Source organism: Elaeis guineensis, chromosome 3 (genome assembly GCF_000442705.2).
Source record: "Elaeis guineensis isolate ETL-2024a chromosome 3, EG11, whole genome shotgun sequence".
In the NCBI taxonomy this organism is placed as follows: Eukaryota; Viridiplantae; Streptophyta; class Magnoliopsida; order Arecales; family Arecaceae; genus Elaeis; species Elaeis guineensis.
Genome location: NC_025995.2, coordinates 128,596,323 through 128,616,969, shown reverse-complemented (window position 1 = coordinate 128,616,969; position 20,647 = coordinate 128,596,323). Strand labels below are relative to the sequence as shown.

At 41.1% G+C, this 20,647-nt stretch overlaps 1 pseudogene; it reads left to right on the top strand.

The window, feature by feature from the left end:
* Positions 1–4: 4 nt before the first annotated feature.
* LOC105040216 (probable polygalacturonase At1g80170) lies at positions 5–17,475 on the top strand (annotated as a pseudogene).
* The last annotated feature ends 3,172 nt before the right edge of the window (positions 17,476–20,647 follow it).

The following is a 20,647-nucleotide window of genomic DNA, read 5'->3' as shown; positions in this document are numbered from 1 at the left end:
CATAATGGTCGTATGCTTCTGGCTGGTCCAAGACAATTTCATACTATATATCAATCTTTATGGTAGAGTGAAGGGCAGCTCAGGAAAAGGCTCATCAATGCCATCAAGTATTTACAATGCAGCAAAATAATTTTAGAGGGTGATTTGCTCACTGTCATTATATGGATCAATATGCAAATGCATTCTGCACCTTCCATTTCTTTGCTTCATGACATTTAGCAATAAATTATTTTGGAGCGGAAAATATGTTCAGGGAGGTCAACTTTGTGGCGGATTGGCGAGCAAGTAGTGATGTTAGTTTTGAGTTTCGTGTAGATTCTGTTTGTCTTTCGGAGCTTAATCTTGTTATGCTGAAATGGATGCAATGGGTTAAGGCCATGATCGTGATTCTTAGATGCTATGATGTTTTATATATCTCTTAATTACAGTTATTTGTTTTCTTTTATCATTCTTGTAAGCCTTTAAGCACCATGTCCGAAATGCTGAAAATATACTTTTTATGCATTTTCAGAATCTCGAAAATGCACAGAGAAATATATTTTCAACATTTTGATCTTGGTGCCTAAAATGCTGAAAATGTATGAACTTGCTAGGTTATTCTACTTCCAAGTTGCTGAAAAGGAAGCTTCGTGCTCTACCTGTTGATGCTGGCAATTTGAAAAAGGTTTTTCTTCTTGATGAGGATCGAGTGGCTGCTCGGACAAGCATCGAAGATACATCTTATGACTCTGCTGGACAACAAACTTGATGAATAGATGAAAGATTGAAACTGTGATACAAGTGTTGATCACATGGAACGCTGTTTGCTTTACGATCGATCGAGATGATCATCAGCACCATGGAAACAGATACTCTTTCCACTGAGCTACAGGCGCGCAATGCAGTAACACATGCATGTCGAAATGTTATAATATCTATTTGTTTATTTTCATCGCGTCCATTAAGTCAGCCCCACGTATTACACGTTCCAGATATGACAAGAATTACAATTACCGAGAATGTCTAAAATTATAGTATTTGGTATATACCTTCGTTGTCTTGTTTCGGAAAAGAAGCTTACATATGTTTCGGGTGCGATTGGGGCAATTTTTTCATTTTTTTTTATTCCAGGTTTTTTGGTGCTTTCTTTATTGAGATATTTTTCTCGGTTCGGCAGGTATTTCATTGTCCATTTTGGTGACCCTGTTGCTATGATGTAGGAGTTAGCTGGACCAAGCCAGTCCCTTCTCTCTTATCTCATAGAAATAAAATAGGCAAACAAAATAAAATAATAAAATAGAAGCTTACCGTCCGGTTGATCAAAATTGGTATAGGATTCCGACCAAAGAGTAATACACTTGGAATAAGCAAGAAATAGTTTCATAAAATTGGCAGTCCACTCCTTCCCCTGCGGCATAAATTAATATTCTTTTTCCACTTTTGGTTTTTGTTAGAATTGGAGAATATCCTCCGAGTGGTTACTGCTGAGGAGGATGACCAAAAAAATTTATTTACTTTCCAATGTATTAGCTCCCGCCCTCACTATAAAAAACCGGCCAGCCTACTTCTTCGTGCATCATTTCAGTACACTTTAGTCCTCTCTATCTGCTTCCGAAAGACAACATGGTAGGGAACTTATCCAAGTTTAGATCGCCATCACCGATCAAGAAATCCTGCATTCTTGAAATTTTTGTTTTCTTCTTTTTCTGGAGAGTATATATATCTCAATATCTTACGATTTCATGTTCATGATCAGAAAAGAAATCTTCTGAGTCAATTAATTGTGCAGGGAATTCATCCTCACTTGGTGCTGATATTATGTTTGACGTTTGTCGGCGTGACCAAGACTTACGGCCAAGAGCATTTTAACGTTCTAGACTTCAAAGCTGTTGGCGATGGCGATACAGATGATACTGAAGTACGTGACAATGCCTCGTGCATTTCCCTAGTTGAGACTATGCATAGCTCCCTCGCAACGAAAAGAGACCAAGGCTCCGGATTTCTTTTATATTTTTATATATGCTCTTTTGCAGGCCTTCCAAAATGCATGGGACAAAACATGTGGTTCGACTGGGGCCCGTTCAACTATGATCGTCCCTGCAGATAAGACATTTCTTGTGATGCCCACAATTTTTCAGGGCCCATGCAAACCCACCAGTGTCCACGTTCAGGTCTACGCTGGATACCGAGTAGAGTAAATTAATTTCGTTGGTGGTCATGGTGAGTGTGTTGCAGCGCACCACCATGAGATGGGCTGCGCCACTTCCAGGCCCCCATCGGACCATTATCGTCCACTTGTGTACCATGGTGGTTTTTTCTTTTTCTAATTAATTTGATGCATGATAGTATCATCTTGACGACAGATTAATGGAACTATAGTCGCACCCGACGATCCAGACACATGGGAAGATAAAGATGCATCCCAATGGCTACGATTTGAATCATTGAGCGGTCTCACATTTTCTGGTTCTGGTCGCATTGATGGTAGAGGGTCCAATTGGTGGAAAAAATCTTGCAAACGTAACAAAAAAGAGGTGCTCGCTCGAAACTCGTACTCCTTAATTAGAATGCATGTATAATCCCTTTTCTTATTATTCTTGATCCAACCAAAGTATCAAATTGTTAATCCCTCTCGATCGGTGCGCGTATGTGCGTGCGTGCTTACAATCTTCCTAACCTTCCAATTTATTTTTGTTTTTGTTGTCAGGGATGCACCAAGCTGGCCCCAACGGTAAGCTTTACATACGTTTGCGCAAAATCTTTTTTTTTTTTTTTTTTAAGAAAACATATTGGTTTGACCGGATCCACTAGCTCAGCATACTAGTCCAACCATAAAAGGATAAAAACAAGAAAAATAAGGGATCAATATATGATGTGCTTGTGCACTTCCCTTAATGGTTGGATTTGTCCATCGCTAAGCTACTATACGTGCTCCAATGAATAATTTGACATTTTTGAGGATGTCTTTTGTTTCAAAGGTTGGTATGCGCGCACAGTCTAGACTGTTGGTGCACTCCATTAATCGGCGCGGTGTATTTCTGAGGGGCAATGACTGAGATGAGCATAGGATGTCTCGAATCCACGCCATCATGTACCAACGATTGGTGGCAGGCATCATCCTATATACGTGCATGCAGCAATTTTTTCTTTTGTTGGAGTATGACGGTCCAAGTATAGCTGCCCCAAATGGCTGAACTCTGCACCCATGTCGAAATGATTCCAGCTGAGTTGTATTCGAGTTGGCGGCCGTGAATTAGCGTTGCTGGAATTAATACTGTACTTTCAGCTTCATGCATTTCTAACACCAATACATCCTATAAGAAAGGCCTAAAGGGTCCTTCGAAGGTTTTAGCTGATGGTCTTGTGATGGTTTAAAAAAATCCAGCCTCGATCGAAGCCATAAATTACCAACTAAACCTCGGGTGCTCGTCTTAGCTGGCAAAAATATTAATCTAGCGGGTCATCTAGTCCCGTGCACTTCTACTTTGAAGAGCCTTGTTGGAATATATATATATATATATATATATATATATATATATATATATATATATATATATATATATATATATATATATATATGCGGGAGTGCACGTGGTTGTAGATGTACGTCGAATCAATGCTAACCATGCATGTTGGGCTTCTGCGACCCAGGGTTTAAGAGTTCACCAGTGCAATGACACCGTCGTGAGCGGGTTGAGCTTCGCCGACAGCCCACAAACTCACCTCACCATCTACGGCTGCCAGGGTTTTAACGTGACTTGGCTCAACATCACGGCCCCTCAAACCAGTCCCAACACCGATGGCATTCACGTCCAAGCTTCGCAGCATGTCAAGATCCAAGACACTGTTATAGGAACAGGTTACAAGTTCTGTCACGCCTCTTCGCTACCATACTTCCTCTTCCATCTTCATAATAACTAGTTATGTGCTGCACGTACTTCATATGTTGCAGGTGACGACTGCATCTCTATAGGAGACCGTGTTCATGATATAGTAATTGAACGTATCACCTGTGGACCAGGCCATGGTGTAAGGTTGGTTTCCCACCTTGGAAAAACATTCCGTTCCATTTCGTTCCTCTACTAAAAATCCTTTGCTCTGGCAAAGGTGTTACAATATCCCTCTAAAATGAAAAGACTACTGGCTTGCTCCTCATCGTTGTTTTACATCATGACAGCTTTAGGCATATATCTTTTTCTCCCCATTTTTTCCCTCCTTTATTGACAAACCATATATCTTAATTATATATAATGACACTGATCGTTATTTAACTTGTTATATCTTTGCTAGTGTGGGCAGCTTAGGAAAGGGAAGGAGGGATGTTTTAGTTGATGAGATCCATGTCTCATATGTTCAAATGTTTAATACCACTAACGGAGCAAGGATCAAGACATGGCAGGTCAAAATTATAGACGACACTTTCCCCATTTCATAGCATTTTATGGACAGTTGCTTAATTTATTACACAACCATCATGCAGGGAGCAACAGGGTCTGCAAGCCGTATATCGTTTGAGCATATTAATGTCACCAATGTTAAAAACCCTATTGTCATAGACCAATACTACTGTGACAGTGATGACGAATGTCCCATCAAGGTATGCATGGTTGATTGATGCTTGTTATTTGGAATTTAGGGGACCATTTAGTGCAACTAACGCCTGTCATTACTATTTGAACATGAAAATATCTTGCAACAAAAAAATTTGGACTTTTTTCTTTTAAAATCTCCTTAATGAGATCCTTGAGTATTGTCTAAATGCTAATTCACTTAATAACTGAGCGAATGGTCTGCCTTTTCCGTCCCAGCAAAATAATTGTTCTTATACCGATGTTAAAAACAAAATGTTACATAGGAAGGTTAAAACTAAGAACTTATTTATACATCTTGCTTCTCTTATAGGCCAATTCCCTGATTGCATGTATGTATATGTGTGTGTGTGTGTGTGTGTAACTCTTTGTTAATGTTAACTTATTTATGCATCTTTGCTTTTCTTATAAGCCAATTCTCTGACTGTTTATATATAATTTGTTAATGTTTTCGTATTAACCGATATTAACTTTTTCTTGATCCATTAATTGTGCAGGAAAAAGCCGTACACATCAGCAACGTGACGTTCGCTTACTTGACGGGGACCTCGAAGACCAAGACTGCCGTGACCCTCAACTGTAGCCAGACTGTTCCCTGCACTGGAGTTCACCTTAAAAATGTGAACCTCACGGCAGTTTCCTCACCGAATGACACAAAAGTCTCCTGTATCAACGTTCATGGTGACACCAGTGGTTACGTGTACCCAACCATAGCTTGTCTCCATTGAACGTCCATCATCGATTGATCATGTCCTTTGTTTTTCTTTGATCTAGAGATGGAGGTGTGCACGAATTTTATGATTAATAAAGCCGTAGGTTTTATGTGCAAAGTTTATTTACAAAGCTCCATCCTTGATAGTATTTGGCAAGAGAATTTATTGGTATCAATTTTGACTCATGGAAAATATCCTGTAAATCTTATCCAATCAAATATGCTTTAATCAAATATTTTTATTTTGGATAATAAGTGTTGTTTAACTTAAAGAAACAAATGATATCAAAAGTAGGCATGTTGATGCCGATAAAGTTTGCTGTTATGTTCTAAATATTGAATTACATTAAAATTATATCGAAAGTTATTTTCGAAATTATTTACAGTATGTATCATTTGATTATATATTTAGTATATATCATATAATTATATAGTATGTATCGTTAAAAAATATATATTAAAAACGAGGAAGGAAGAGAATACGTTAATCATGGGACTAATAATTTTATTACTAGAAAAAATCTTTGACTTTTGAACTTATTTTTTAAGATTGGTATTAAAAGAAATATTGCAAACTATGAAACCCACTCCAAATGATATTTTATAATGCCAAACACATATGATTTTTGTTCCAAAATCATGAGTTTGCGATCCTATCTAAATGATTGAGCTTCTGGCTCACCTTTATGTCAATTTCTCTCTCTTTTCTTCTTTCTATACGGAGGGGGAAGCCTCAAATAACGGACTGAATTAGTTATTAACATACCATGTTACTAAAGCATCCTCTTCAACCCTTACCCAATTATCGGCTTATGGATAAAAATAGCAACACATAAGCCATTCCACACAGCCCTTGATTCAGCGGGCACTTTTATAATAATTACAAGTTTCCTAATACCATATGTACAACTTTGTTCTTATGATCTTTCACGATATATTTGATTCGATCAAGAAGAAATAAGAATTTTCTTAATCCACTTAACTCAAATCACTCCATAGAAATTTAGAACAAAATGACCAAAATAGGGCTTAGAGCCCCTATTCTTCTGAAGATGATTTAAAAACTAAGGTATATAGTATATATTTATAATAATGAGATCCGTCCTTATATAATTTGGATCAGATTTTTATTCTGCTTTCAATAGAATTAGCTTTCTAAAAATAGACATAACTCGCAAAAATAAATAGAAAAAGTTAAAATCCTACGAAAGGTAAGTTTGGATTCTTATACTAACTTTGTCTTCTATCACTATATATTTTTCTTCTTGGATTCAGAGATATAACTTGTCATAATTTTTTCTAAAAAAAAAATTATGATTTAAAGAATGGAATTTGGACTTAATTGCTAACTATACCCCTTTTCAGAGAAAGATGCTATATCTTGGATCTTGAGAAGTTGCTTAATATAATAAAAAAAACATCCAAATTGGATATTATATGATCAAGTTATGATCTTTAAAAGTTTGGCATATGATTTAACTTTTTGATGCATTGTATCTTACTCTTAAATCATGTTGAGCTTTATTTGTAGTAAGTAAAGTAGTCCATATCAAGTCTAGTATCTTCTTAAATTAGGTTTCCATTATTTAGGAGATTTAGCACCGACCAAATCAGAATTATAGATGGAAAATACATGCTTCCATAATATTTGTACCATTTAGCTTGGCTTGGAGATAGTTTTCATTTCTATTTTTTTTTTCTACTTCTATATATCTCAGAGAATCATTTAGCCCATTCTTGCATCTAGACCCCATCATAGGACTGCTCTTGGCTATCCTACCTCATTGATGATGGCAACTTGCCCTTGATCTTGACTTAGTTGATCAATTGGTGAAATAAATAAGCGAGAGTTTGACCTCTTATGAGCGGCATCGACTTTTTGTATCATTATCATAAATTGATTATAGGAACTAGGAGGTCAGTTAACCTAAGCTATAATTATAAGGTCTATGTTATCTTGTATTGTAAAGGTGTTAATTATAAACTACTTCCCGCACTTTACAAGTAAATACTTTTTTTGCCATTTATGGAAGACTGTATCTCAATCCCAAAAGCCTGGACTTCTAAAGATGACATGACAAATATCCAAAAGAACAACTTCACAAGTTACCTTGTCAATGTATATCACCATTATTACAAATTTAAACATACACTGCTCGTAATCTTCTACTCGACAACTTTCTAAATCTATCCAAGAGAGTAGGGACACAAATTAGATTTGATTTGCAACTATAGCTTCTGAACCATATTTTTAGATATGAGGTTCTTCTGACTTTCAGAATCTACGATAGCTTTGATAATGTGTTGCTTCATCTCGATCTTTAAGTGAAAGAGCTCCTTTCGTTTCTCTAGATTTGGCTCAATTGTTGTATCATATTTTCTCACAATCATGCTCAATTTTGAATTAACTTACTTAAGCTCTGGCAACTCCTCTACCTATATCAAATTAAGGACTGCCTTCTGGTCTTATATTTTTTGTCCTTCGATTTTTTCCTCTTCAGCTGCAATTTGAGATAAAACTTTCAAAACTTCTCATTGGTATGTTCGTTGATCTTATATTGGTCATAATATTTTTCTCTGAATTATATCAGCTTGCCTCCTACTTTGCTCCTTTTCCTAGGATAGATTTCCACTACTTTGTTTGAGTCTATCCATTCTTGTTGTCCTTGGGCAGATTCTTCTCCTCAACGCCCATAGCTTCATGGCTTTTATGCTAGATTTACTGATGTCTCTTCAAACTTCGAAGAGTTTCAACTCCTTTTGAATGCATATGTGGAGACATCTAACATATTTTATGAAGACCGCAATATTATCGATGAAGATCTCAAGTGAGAAATCTTACTTGTAGAAATTGATAGTGTAATCCTGGAGAGATCAATCATACTTTTACCATAGATACTACTACTTGATCCATCGATCTTTTTCATAACTGATTAGATAAAATTACTTCTTGATTAAGTCTTTAAATTTACTTTACGTCAAATTAAAGATATCATTCTTCCTCATATACGAATTTCGTTAAATAAGAGCATGACTAGAAAGCTTGCAGTAGGTAAAAAATATCCTTAGAATACTAATGATTTATAGATAATGAAGTAGGCCTTTAACTGATCTAGCCAATTAACCGGTCTCTCTATATTGATAGTCCCATCATATGCAAGGATCTCGATTTGAGCTTTGACTTTAAAAGATAAATAAAGAGGATTCTGATGGCAGTAGATCTTTATTTTCAGATATGAAAATTAAATTTATTATAAAAATTATTAATATTTGTATTGAAAGCATCATTAATAAAAATATATTTTTTATAAAATAAATAATTTTTTTTTAATTATATGAGATGCCTCTTTTATCTCATGATTCATTGTATTAGGATTGACAATCATACCCATTTTGTTCTTTAATATACCGGAAGCACTGCATCTTGTGCCCGCATGCCCCACACTTTCCGAAAAAGATGCTGGCAGATCTACAGTTGAGAAAATTCATGTCTCCCATTGCCATAAATTTCAAGCTACGACGGGTGTGAGGATCAAGACATGGCAGGTAAACGAAGTCATGCATCCCTCCATCTTCAAGAAAATAAAATAGAGCAAAGAAATGCAAACCACCATAACATCAGCGCATGGCTTAAAACAATGGTTGTTAAAATATATTATAGCAGTCTCAACAAAAATTTATTATTTAATATTAATAATAAATAACTAAATAATGATAATTATTTGATTCTCTCTCTCTCTTTCTCTCTCTCTACACGCGCGCACACGTATCTTTGTAACATTTGTTTTGAGGTTAAAGATTTCAATTTCACATCAATTGCAAAGAAGTTATGAATAAAAGTCGTTTAGAAAAATATTTTTTCATTCTTAAATTTTATTTTGTGATAGTGACAAATAATTATTATGCAAGTATACAATATATTGATTCCTAACAGAAGTACCGGCATCGATGGCCATTACAACACTTGTTAAGAATTTCCTGAGGGGTGCATGGTTACTTGATTGAAAAAAAAAAAAAAACCTATTCTTTGTAGTTTGAATTGTCTGTCCGTTGCGGCATCTGGTTGAGAGATGCTTTAAAATTTATGCTCGAATTCTTTCTGACGTGATTGCCAGTGATCTGATGGGCTTCTGTCGTTGTCAGAGCAGGTGGACATAGTGAGCAATTTGTGGGAGCATCCGAAGGAGATGAAGGGTGCTGAACAGCCAGAATCGAGTCGGAAGAAGGCGATGCAGGGACGCACTGTCTGAATTTCATCGAAGCCATTGTCGATAGAGGTAAGTGAACAGTCATGGTGGTTCCCAGAGATTATCGAGGTCTTGGCGGAGAGCCTCAATGAGAGGTCGAAGCTTTAGGCGGCCACAGCAGTGATGGAAAAAAACTTGAGAAGGCAGGTGGCACCGGATTTGATGGTCCAAAATTTCCGACTTCATGCTGGAATCAAGAGATCGGTGGCGGCGTTTGGCCTTGAGACGGAGTTCCTCCTCTTCCGGTTCAGAGATACTGAGGAACGTGATGTGGTCCTCCATCGGTCGTGGATCGTGGTGGGGCAGCCATTGGCATTGGAATCGTGGCGGCCGGGCTTCTTTCTAGTGGATGGTGCGATCAGCACGACTTTAGTTTGGGTCCGACTACGGTGGTTATCTGCGGAGTACTGGGAGGAATCAGCGATCCAGGAGGTTGTGCACCCCATCGGCTTTCTCTTCTCCATCGTCGATTGCACGACAGAGATGAGAAAGCTTAGGTTTGCTCAAGTGGCCGTGAAAATCGAGCTCTCCCGACCGTTGAGGCCGGGGGTGCTCGTTAAGGGGCCAGGTGGGCCCTTCTGGTAGTGATATGTGTTTGAGAACCTAGAGGGGGTCTGTCTGAGATACGGCTTCTTCCACCAGTCGAAGGAGGGGTGTCAGGCTGGAGGGCTCTCTGGGGGTGCGGGGATCGGTTTGAACTTGGAGAATGTGGTCTGGAGAGAAGTGTCGGATGGATGGCTGGGAGCGGATGGTCCACACTTGGGACCTTGGCTGCTGGCTGTCTGATAGCGCGAAGTAGAGCTCGAGACAGCGGACGAAGGTAGGAAGATGACTGGGGCATCGACTTGCCAATCTGACCGAATCAACCCAGGCTGGCTAGGGCTGGTGTAAACTCAGAGCGTGTCATCCCGATTGCGAGATCGAACGGCTGGATCCAACCGACCAAAGTCACAAGGCGGAGATTGCCCGGCAAGCTAGACAGTGCGGATGGTGCCAGGATGCATGCAGGAGGCCCGAACCCCTTTGCTTCACTGGGTGGAGGGGATTTGGGCTGCGATTTGGGGAGCCCACAGGTTCGGGTGTCAGGATCTCTCCAGCGGGTGATGGGCCTGGCAAGTGGAACACAGGGGTGGGCTCTTCCCAACCCAAGTGCTCCCGATCCTCTAAGTTTGATGTGGGCCGAGCGCCAATCAGTACCAGTGAGAGGGAGTTAGGTTTGGTTGTCCCCAGGGGGTCCTCAAGGAAGACTAGGGCCCAAGGGAAGGCTCTTGCTTCATCTGAGCCGTCCAAGGTGCAGGTTGATGGCCATGGGGAGTCCGAGGTCTTCCTTTTCTCTACCAGAGCCCCAGAGGTGGTGGGTGAGGCGACTTCAGTGGCAGACAAGGGAGCCCGAGCGCCGGCTGTCCCTGACAGGGCAAGGATGTCGATGCAGATGATGGAGCTATGCTCGGAGGATGACACCGGGGAGGACATCGAGGGAGAGGGTCTGAGGCAGTCGGGCGATGGTGTAGACCGCCCTTACAAGGATGCTGTAGCCAAATTGAGATAGGCCATCCAGGAGGAGGTAGTGAGTGCGAAGTGTCTTGATCCGATGGATGATGGGGTTTGGGGAGGAGTTCAGGATGGAGAGGGGTCTAGTGAAGACCCCCCTCCAGTTGTGCCTTCTCCATGAGACTTTTGATTTAGAATATCTGGAGGGTAGGAAAGCCCTCGTTCCGATCGGCCTTCGGCCGATTGATCCAGCAGCACAATCCTGATGTTTATGTCCTGAGTGAGATTCGACTGTCTGGGACGAGTCTTGTTCGGATGAAACGACGGACCCCGATGACTTAGAGCTCCTATGCAGTAGAGTCTAGGGGCCTGTCAGGAGGCATCCTGGTGATGAGGCATTGTGGCTCAGTCAGGGTGGATGTTTTTTATAGATATGAGCAACAGGTGGCTCTGATCATCTCGAAGCAGATTGGTGAACCCTGGCTCCTATCTGATATTTATGCAAACACCGAACAAGACTCATGGAGTAGAGGATGTTTTGGGCTGAGATCTCCAAGCTGTTTTTGTAGGGTTTGCCATCTTTTATCATCGGTGATTTCAACTGCATTATGGGCCCTTATGAGAAGAGAGGTGGCAAGCTGGCAGAGGATGGCATTAAGTCTCATGAGTTTCGAAACTTCATCAGTGGGGCTGGTCTGATTGACCTGGGCTATGTGGGTCCTCGGTTTACCTAGTGTAATAATCATCGAGGGATGGCTCAGGTCTGGGAGAGGATCAATCAGGTCCCCAGTTCACCTAGTGTAATAACCGTCTAGGGACAGCTCAGGTCTGGGAGAGCATCAATTGGGCGGTTACTTCTTTAGAGTGCACCCATCATTTTCTAGGATATCGTGTTCAGCACCTGCTGTAGATTGTTTTGGACCACTGCCCGATCCTCATCGCTACGGATGGTCTTGATCTTCCTAGGGCACCTTTTCGATTCTAGAAGTTTCGGACTTTCTATCCGTGTCATGGAACCTCATTCGGGAGGTGTGGAGGATGCCGGTGCATGGTGATGCAACGTATAGGATGACTCGGAGGTTGGAGCTTGCTAGACACAGGCTCATTCGATGGAACCATCATGAGATGGGGGACATCTTCCGATGGGTTGAGCAGGTGGAGGCGGACATCATGGAATTGTTGTTAAGGGAGGATCGGGAGGGGGGTCTCCGAGAGCCGGCTTTGCAGGAGCTTCGGGGCAAGCTCTCGGAGCACTACTCTCTGTTGAGGCAATAGGAGACTTTTTGGAGGCAGAAGTCAAAGGTTTAGTGGATTCGGGAGAGTGATAGAAATTTCAGATTCTTTCACCAGTCTACTATGATCTGACGGTCTACCAACTGTATCAGGCAGCCAAGAGACAACGATGGCAAGGCTGTGGATGATTGTGAGAGGATTTGAGGACAGCTTCTCCAGTTCTTTAGGGATTGCTAGTCAGTACCTTTGGGGGAGGACTGCCCCATCCAGGGAGCCCAGTCGGTGACTTGCATCTCCGATCAGGAGAACTCTGCCCTAACTCATCCGGTGTTGGCCGAGGAGGTGAGGGAGGCCATCTAATCCCTTGGAGAGGACAAAGCCTCAGGACCTGATAGTTTTCCTCCTCTTTTCTTTCACATGTACTGGGCAATTGATCAGGAGGAGGTAATGGAGGCGATTCAGTTGGTTTTTAAGTGCAGAGGCATTCCGACGGAGTGGAAGAAGACTCTGATCACTCTCATTCTGAAACGGCTTGACGCATCGCTCTTGAGCCACTTTAAACCGACCAGCTTCTGCACTACTCTTTACAAGATATGTACTAGAATTTTGGTTAACCGTCTGAAGTCGATTATACCTCACCTGATTAGTCTTTAGCAGGATACCTTTATTGGTGGTCGATCCATCACCAATAATGTATTGCTGGCACAGGAGTTCATGCATGACCTCCAGTGTGCCCCTGGTCATCGCAGTCTGATGGTGATCAAGCTAGATATAGAGCAGACGTACGATCGGATAAGCTAGTCCTTTCTTCGACAGACTCTTTAGGAGCTGGGCCTTTCGGAGTGGTGGATGGGTTGAATCATGGATAGCGTAGAGTTTTCGAGCTTTGCCATCCTGATTAATGGCACCCCGACTGAGTTCTTCCAATCTTCTATTGGCCTTCGACAAGGTTGCCCTCTATCTCCATATTTATTCATTTTGTGTGCTGACACTTTGTCCCATGTGTTGAGGGCTGCTGTGCGAGGGTTGAGACTGGAGTCCTACTAGCCTGCTCCTGGTGCCCAGCTGCTCTCTCACCTTCTTTTTGCAGATGATTTTTTCCTCATCGGTCAGACCTCAGCTCGGAATATGGAGTGATTTGCCTCCATTATCGAGGCATATTGCCGATCATCAGGTCAGATGGTGAACCTTCAGAAGTTCTTGGTCATCTTCAGTCCCCAAACAAGGATCTAGGTGAAGCAGACGATTTGGAGGAGGCTTGGGATCTAGGAGTATACCGGGATGCTGACCTATCTTGACATTTCGATCATGAAGAGGTAGCTCCGGAGAGGCGAGTGCAAACTTATGGAGTAGCGGATCCAGAAGCACCTTGATGGATGGTAGGCCTCTACCCTTTCCTTGATGGGCAGGACGACCTTTGTGAGGTCAGTGTTGAGTTCTCTCCTGATTTATCTCCTGGCAAACATGATTGTGCCTATCTCTTGCCTCAGAGAGCTGGAGCACCAGTTTTAGGACTTTCTCTGTGACTCGGATCATGATCATTATGGGATTCATCTCCTGGCCTAGGAGGTGGTTTGCCAGTCGGTGAGGGATGGGGGCCTTAGGATCCAGTCCCTCTTAGTCAGGAGAGAGGCTTTGATTGCCAGACATATAGCCAGATTTCTTATTCAGCCATATTGCCTTGGAGTAGGGTGACGAGGACCCGATATGGGATTCCTGATCCAAACAGCTCACGATTGCTCCTTCATTTGAAAGGAGATCAGTGCTCGAGAGCCCAGTGTGATGGATGAGGTCGGTTGGTTGATTGGGGATGGTTGCTCAGTTGATATGACTCTTGATACCTGGATCTCGAGACTGACCCTTTTTCATTGGCCAACTTTTGTTAGTAGTGAGGCGACTGCTCAGGAGCGAGTCTGCAATCTGATGTCTGAGGATGGCAGGAGTTGGTGAGTCCAGAAGGTCAATCGCTTGTTCGATGGTCTACTTACTGACTGAATTCTTACCATTTCGATCTCGGTTCATCCCTATGGGAATGTGAGGGTTTGGGGTTGATCTTGCTGCCCGAAGATCCCATTGCGTGATTTGATCCAGATGTGCAGACCAGTGACAGTTAGGAGGATTGACACGGCCTAAATCTGGAGAGTGCAACCCATCCCAAAGTGAAGCTCTTCCTTTGAAAGCTTGCCTAGGATCGTCTACCGACGTGTACTCTTCTCAGAGGGAGGGGCATGGACATTCCGATCTCCTGTCCGATGTGCGGGCTTGAGGAGGAGATGATCGAGCATGCCGTCCTACGCTATCCATCCGTGGGTGAGGTTGATTTAGAGGCAGGCCAGCATCTACCCCTGGGAATCGAGCAGGGACACATGGCTGGAGTCCTTGAACACGATCCATAAGAGTATGATGGATGGGGAGCACTCCTATGGTGGATAGATGATTTATATAGCTTATCAGATCTAATTGTCCAGAAACTACCTTATCTTCGAGGGTGAGGTGGCTTCTTTGCATAGGATGCTTGAGAGAGTCTGGTGCCTCGCTACGGAATACCTTCAGTTTGATGCTGTCACTGGTCGCCTTGATAGTTCCATCTATTGGGATTCTTATGCTGCTTCCGTAGCACCCCGACGGGCCTTACTTATCTACTGGGATCCCTCTCCTTCAGAGTGTGTCAAGGTGAACTTTGATGACAGTGTCAGAGAGAGCAGAGATAGAGCTGGTTTCGTCATTCGCGATCCTGATACTTGGCTGCTTGCGGCTGGAGGATTCCATCTCTTTGAGCTCTCAGTTCCAAGAGTGGAGCTTCATGCTGCTTGGGCTGGCATCATCTTTACAGTACGAGAGCTTCATGCAGAGAGGATATTTATCAAGGGTGACTAGGCTATTGTCATTGTCTGGATTCAGGGTGGCTCAGAGCAACAGGAGGCTCATTTGTTGATCTCTGACATTTGGCATTCCCTTCGTCTTTTCACTGCGTCGTCTATCCGGCACGTCTATCGAGAGACGAACAACGCAACAGATTGGGCTGCAGCTTGTGACAGAACATTCGAAGGATTGGGTTTAGAAACCAGGAGATTTTTGTCCGTCTGATCTACGAGATATTTTGTATCTTGATCATTTAGACTGTTCTCGCATTAGAATGACGTGACCATCCGTTTATATCCAAAAAAAAAAAAAAATGGAGATGCATGGTTACATATTCAGGATGCCCATTGCAATCTTACTATTGAGCCTCGGGCTCAGTCAAGATTAGACAAAAACATTAATAGAGCTAATGCTTGACCACATTCCCCGCACACCCCACCCCCCCCCCTCCCTGTGTGCTGCGCATACATTTATAACTGCGTCCCATATTGAGCGGAAAATCCAACCCCCAATTGCCCAATCGGCATCCAACCCCCATTTGGCCAATCCTCTCTCATTTGGATAAAATCCTAGTTTTACTTAGGGAAACCAAAGTACCAGTGCCACAGTTCTATGATCCACGTCTAAATCAGTTTATTCAAGATGATAATGATAATCTCCACGTGATGGTCGTTTTTATTTCATTGCCGTCTTACTTCCAACACAATATTAGTTTCTGTAATTTTTATTTTATTTTATTTGTTGTGGTGGCTCGCAGGGTGGGTCTGGCTTCGCAAGGGATATCTTGTTCGAGCACATTAGCTTCACTTCGGTCAAGACCGCCATCGTTATTGATCAATACTACAACCCTGCTGGGCGAGGATCTGCTTAGGTTAGCCTGCTAAAGTCATTAAAATGCATGCACTTTTTTGACAGACATCTAAACTAAGAAATGCTAAGAAAGAAAAAGGAATAAGAAAATAAACATTCCGTATCAATAAGATTTTTTTTGAGAAAAATCATTTACGTGACCGCTATATACCACTTGTGCATCTTGTATGACACCATTCAAGGTTTATTGGCTTATCTCAACTGTAAGCCAGAATAACCCCCATTTGGTACTATAATAAGCTTCAACTGAATCCCAAAAACATGTTGTCTGGATCCTTATGTTATATTGGAGTAGAAAACTTGATTTAATTTTTTTGATAATGGAAGACTAAATATAAGAACAAGCTATGACAAACACCTTACAGGACCGAACCACAAAAGCCTTTGCTTGGACTAGAGCCTAGTTTGAAAATACCTCACACTCACGAAAGACTAATAAAAAAGATCATCCTAAAGAATCATGATTGCAGAAATAGCAAGTTTAATTGTAAATTCTAATTTAACGTAAAAGAGAACATTTTTGTTCAAACGATTATTACAGCATTTCCGGTACCCGTTCTAATGATTATTTTCTTCTGAGTTTCCTGCATTCCATGGCGAAAGACATTATCCGTGGAAGTAAGCAATGTGCAGTTTGTGGATTTACATGGGTCATATGTGCAAGGTGACCATCGGCCTTGTTTGCAGCAAAGACATACCTTGCAAAGGCATTGTCATGAAGGATGTCAGTCTCCACCGGGAAGGTAATCCCACAAATTCATTGTCTCAACCAGTCAAGGCTACATTTGTAACTTTGAAGATATCTCAGATTGAATAACCATTCCTAGCAGAATAATTCATGAATGTCAAACTCGTAGCATAATCTAATACCAAATCCATTGAATTTGGTATTATCATTTGTATATTAGAAACATGGCCGCAACTTCTATTAAGCTTTCCCATTCAACCTTGAATATTTAATATTTCAAATATTAATGCCAGACCGCCAGAGATATTCTGGCATCAGTAATGTTGCGGCCAATCCTCTCGTCGCCTGATCGTCGAGAACGAGCACTTACAAGGGAAGTCCACACTGACCGGAGATGCCTCCGACGGGGATCTTCCGACAGTCAAGTCAGAGAGGAGACTAGACAACAGTAGAAAAGAATCAGGGGAACTCAGCGAGAGAGAGAGAGTCCAGGGGTTTCGAAAAAACCTCCTCGCAGCACTGTTGCTTTCCCCATTTTATAGTAGAGCGCGGCATGGTGCCATCATTAATGGCGCAGACAACCGGAAAAGTTGTCTAATCGCCGGAGGCTGTCAGAGTCGCCGCGGACTGTCAAGTCGCCGTGGGTTGTTAAATCGCTGGGATTAATCTATGTCCTTGGCAGGACAATGTCCCAGGATGGCTATACTGCATGCCTTTATCAGAACGGTGGCCCTCAGCAGTCGTACGGCGTTTGGGAGAGCCGACCGGCCATACGTCGGCATTTGGTTGTGGGATGTCGGGTGAAGACCCAGGGACCCTCCGAAAGTCAGTCTGGTGCGTTGCGAAAGTCGGAGATCGGACTCCGTCGTTCGGCCAATCGGGAACGGAAAGGATCTGTCCGACCGACATATCTTCGGTCGGACGGTGTCGGCAGTCGTCGGTCGGTGCGGTCGGTAGAGTCGGACGCCGGTCAGGCGGATCCGATGGTAAATCGGTGTGAGAAAGATCGATCGGTATATCCCAATAAGTAACATATATGAGAATGGATACAAATCGTGGTGCTTAAAAGATAAATTCGTTGCCCATCTATTTTTCAAAACATATTGCTTGCGCGTGATTAAGAGGGCTAGCATATAGTCTCCTACGCTATAGAAAGGTGTCCATATTCAAAAATCACAGATGGCGCTTTACGTAGTGCTTGACATGGCTACGACTGGAATCGCGTTTAGAAACGCGCGATGATTCTCCCGCCATTATTGCTATACCATTTTGGGTCTAGAATATCGAAAATTAGAATTTTCTTTACCGTTCTAATGATATGCATGGTTCCTTGTATTTTTAGTGTTCCAATATCAACATCCTAGCTTGCATTTTAGTAACAACATATATATATATATATATATATATATATATATATATATATATATATATATATATTCATATGGTTCTTAAACATATATGAGTTCAACCTAGGGATGGCAATCGGCTCACCATCCTGTAATTCCAACCCGTTCAACCGGCATGCAGAGTGGATGAATGGATGAGCTAAATGGATCATAGGACAGGATAGATAAAAAATCTAATAACCCACTGTAGATATGGGACGGATGCGGATTTATGCCAAACCCATCCCACTCCATCCCGCATATATGAAAAATACTAAAATACCCTATATATATAGCATAGTTTTAACTTTTCATTAGGATTTATTTATTTTGGCCTCTCTTGGTGGGGTGGGGTGGGTGATGGCTTATGAATTTTGTGGTGGGGCAGGTGATGGGCAATAAAATCACCTCATTGTGGGTGTTGGGGCAGGATAGTGGGGATGCCCGATAGAGATGGGGGAGTAAAATCCCGCCCCATTTACATTCCTAGTTCAATCAAAAAAAGAAAAAAAAAAAAGAAAAGAAAAACATCCACATATGAGAACTTAGCATGCATGCATCACTTTGATCTCAGTTCACGTGCCCTTTATCTGACCGATTTATCTTCTACTTTGATTTCACCTCCCATCCTCTTCCACACTAAATAGAGATGCCAATACCACCCTGAAGTGTGTGCGCGCGCGCGCGCGCGCAAAACTTTCGCTTGTTGTTTTGTTCCATTTTTTAAAAATAACTTAGAAGATCATCAATCTAGCCATTACATAATATATTTAGTTATTTTGAAATCCATAGCAAACATGAGAAAAGTACTTGTTCGAGTTTGGAATCTCTTTAGTCTATGTTACACGGGTTTAAATTTGATCAGCATGCACCAAAAGCCTACATGTTAATACATAAAGTATCTAGAAAATCAAATGAAAAATCATATGTTAAATAGGACAAAATAAATTTTTCTTATCTGCAACCACATGAGCAGGGTCGGTCCTGACATTTTTTAGACCTAGGGCTAAATAAAAAAATGGGACATTCTCTATTAAAAATTAACATACTTTAAATATTAATTATCATTAAAAAATTAATCTACGTGCAATAATTTTCTATAGATATATTCGTTAAGCAGTGTATAAAATCTATCATTAACTTATTTAATTATTTTTCTTGTTATAATATTGTAGAAAGTCATCTTTGCATCCTATTGGAACATCAATACAAGATCTAGGCCTGGGGCGGTCGCCCAATTTGACCTGCCCCAGGACCGGCCCTGCACATGAGCTTCTTTGCGGTCAGAAAATAAAGATAATCTCAAGCTATAAAGCATATAGCTGAAAGATTAGAAATTTGTTCCAAAAGTAAGAACAAAATCTTTTTATGCAATGCTAGCATTATCCTTTTAGGTAATTATCTAGAAGCGAAGGAAGCAAATAGATTCTGAAGAGTGAATAAAGTTGAAAGACGCATCATCAAGACAAAAAAGAATGTATCACGGCAAAAAGTTCCTGAACAAAGCCATACTCAGCATTTTCTTCATATGGCCAAACCAATAAATCACACTGCTTCTAACATTACAAAAACTGCCAAAGAGGAAAAGAACCAAAGAAGTCTACGACACCAAATTCAACAAGTAATATGGTCTCCCTTGCTGAGTATAGAGACAAGATTAATCCGCTCTAAAGTCAACTCGTCAGCTTGCATTCACTAGGTTTTAAATTTTAAATAAAAACATACTGACTTTAAGGTGTACAGACTTTTCTATAGAAACTTGCACATGAAATCAAAATTTTTCATATTGTTCAACTTTTCCATAAATCAACACTGTACAAGGCAAATGTAAAGGGTCTCTTTGTAGCCCATATTAACAAACATCTGTACAGGACATTCATATATAAACCAGCCATTTGAATTTTACACTCAAAAACAAAGGAAAACAATATAAAACAAGCAGATTCCTGAATCCAATAAGAGATGTAAACAGAATTCAGCAGCATCAATAACCAAATATCCATATCAGACAAAAAATAAATTAAGAAAATGAAAATGCATATTAAATCATGTAAGTTAACAAACCAGGTGAAATGAAAAAATGTGCTTTCAGCAGTTCCAGCAAAGGGAGCTGGTTCTCAAGTGGGGAAATCTGCACCATCCCTGAAGGCTGAGACATGTCAACAGCTAGCACTACTAATATTTTTTATCCTTTATATTATACTTGCTCAAAACCCTACCTAAAAAGCACTTGGAATGAAAATCCTCGAGGCTTTCATAACTTCTGGAAGAGAGAATTTCATCAAGCATATGACAAATATTTTTTTCTTGTTTAGCTGAGAATCTAGCAGAAAAGTCAATCAAGAAATCAGCAACAATGAGTTAAATTACTTCTTTTTTATTTTAGAAAAAAAGTGTGACTAGCTCCTCTTTACATGGGAAGGCAGTCTTTAATAATATATCCTAAGGAATAGGCCCAAATATATGGTCATAAACAGACCTAAAAATCCCCACAAACTTGATAAACCAAAAAATATAAGCTATTTAATTACACATTAACAACAAGATTGGAGGCTGAGGACAAGAGAAAGATTTCTTACCTCATAGGAAGT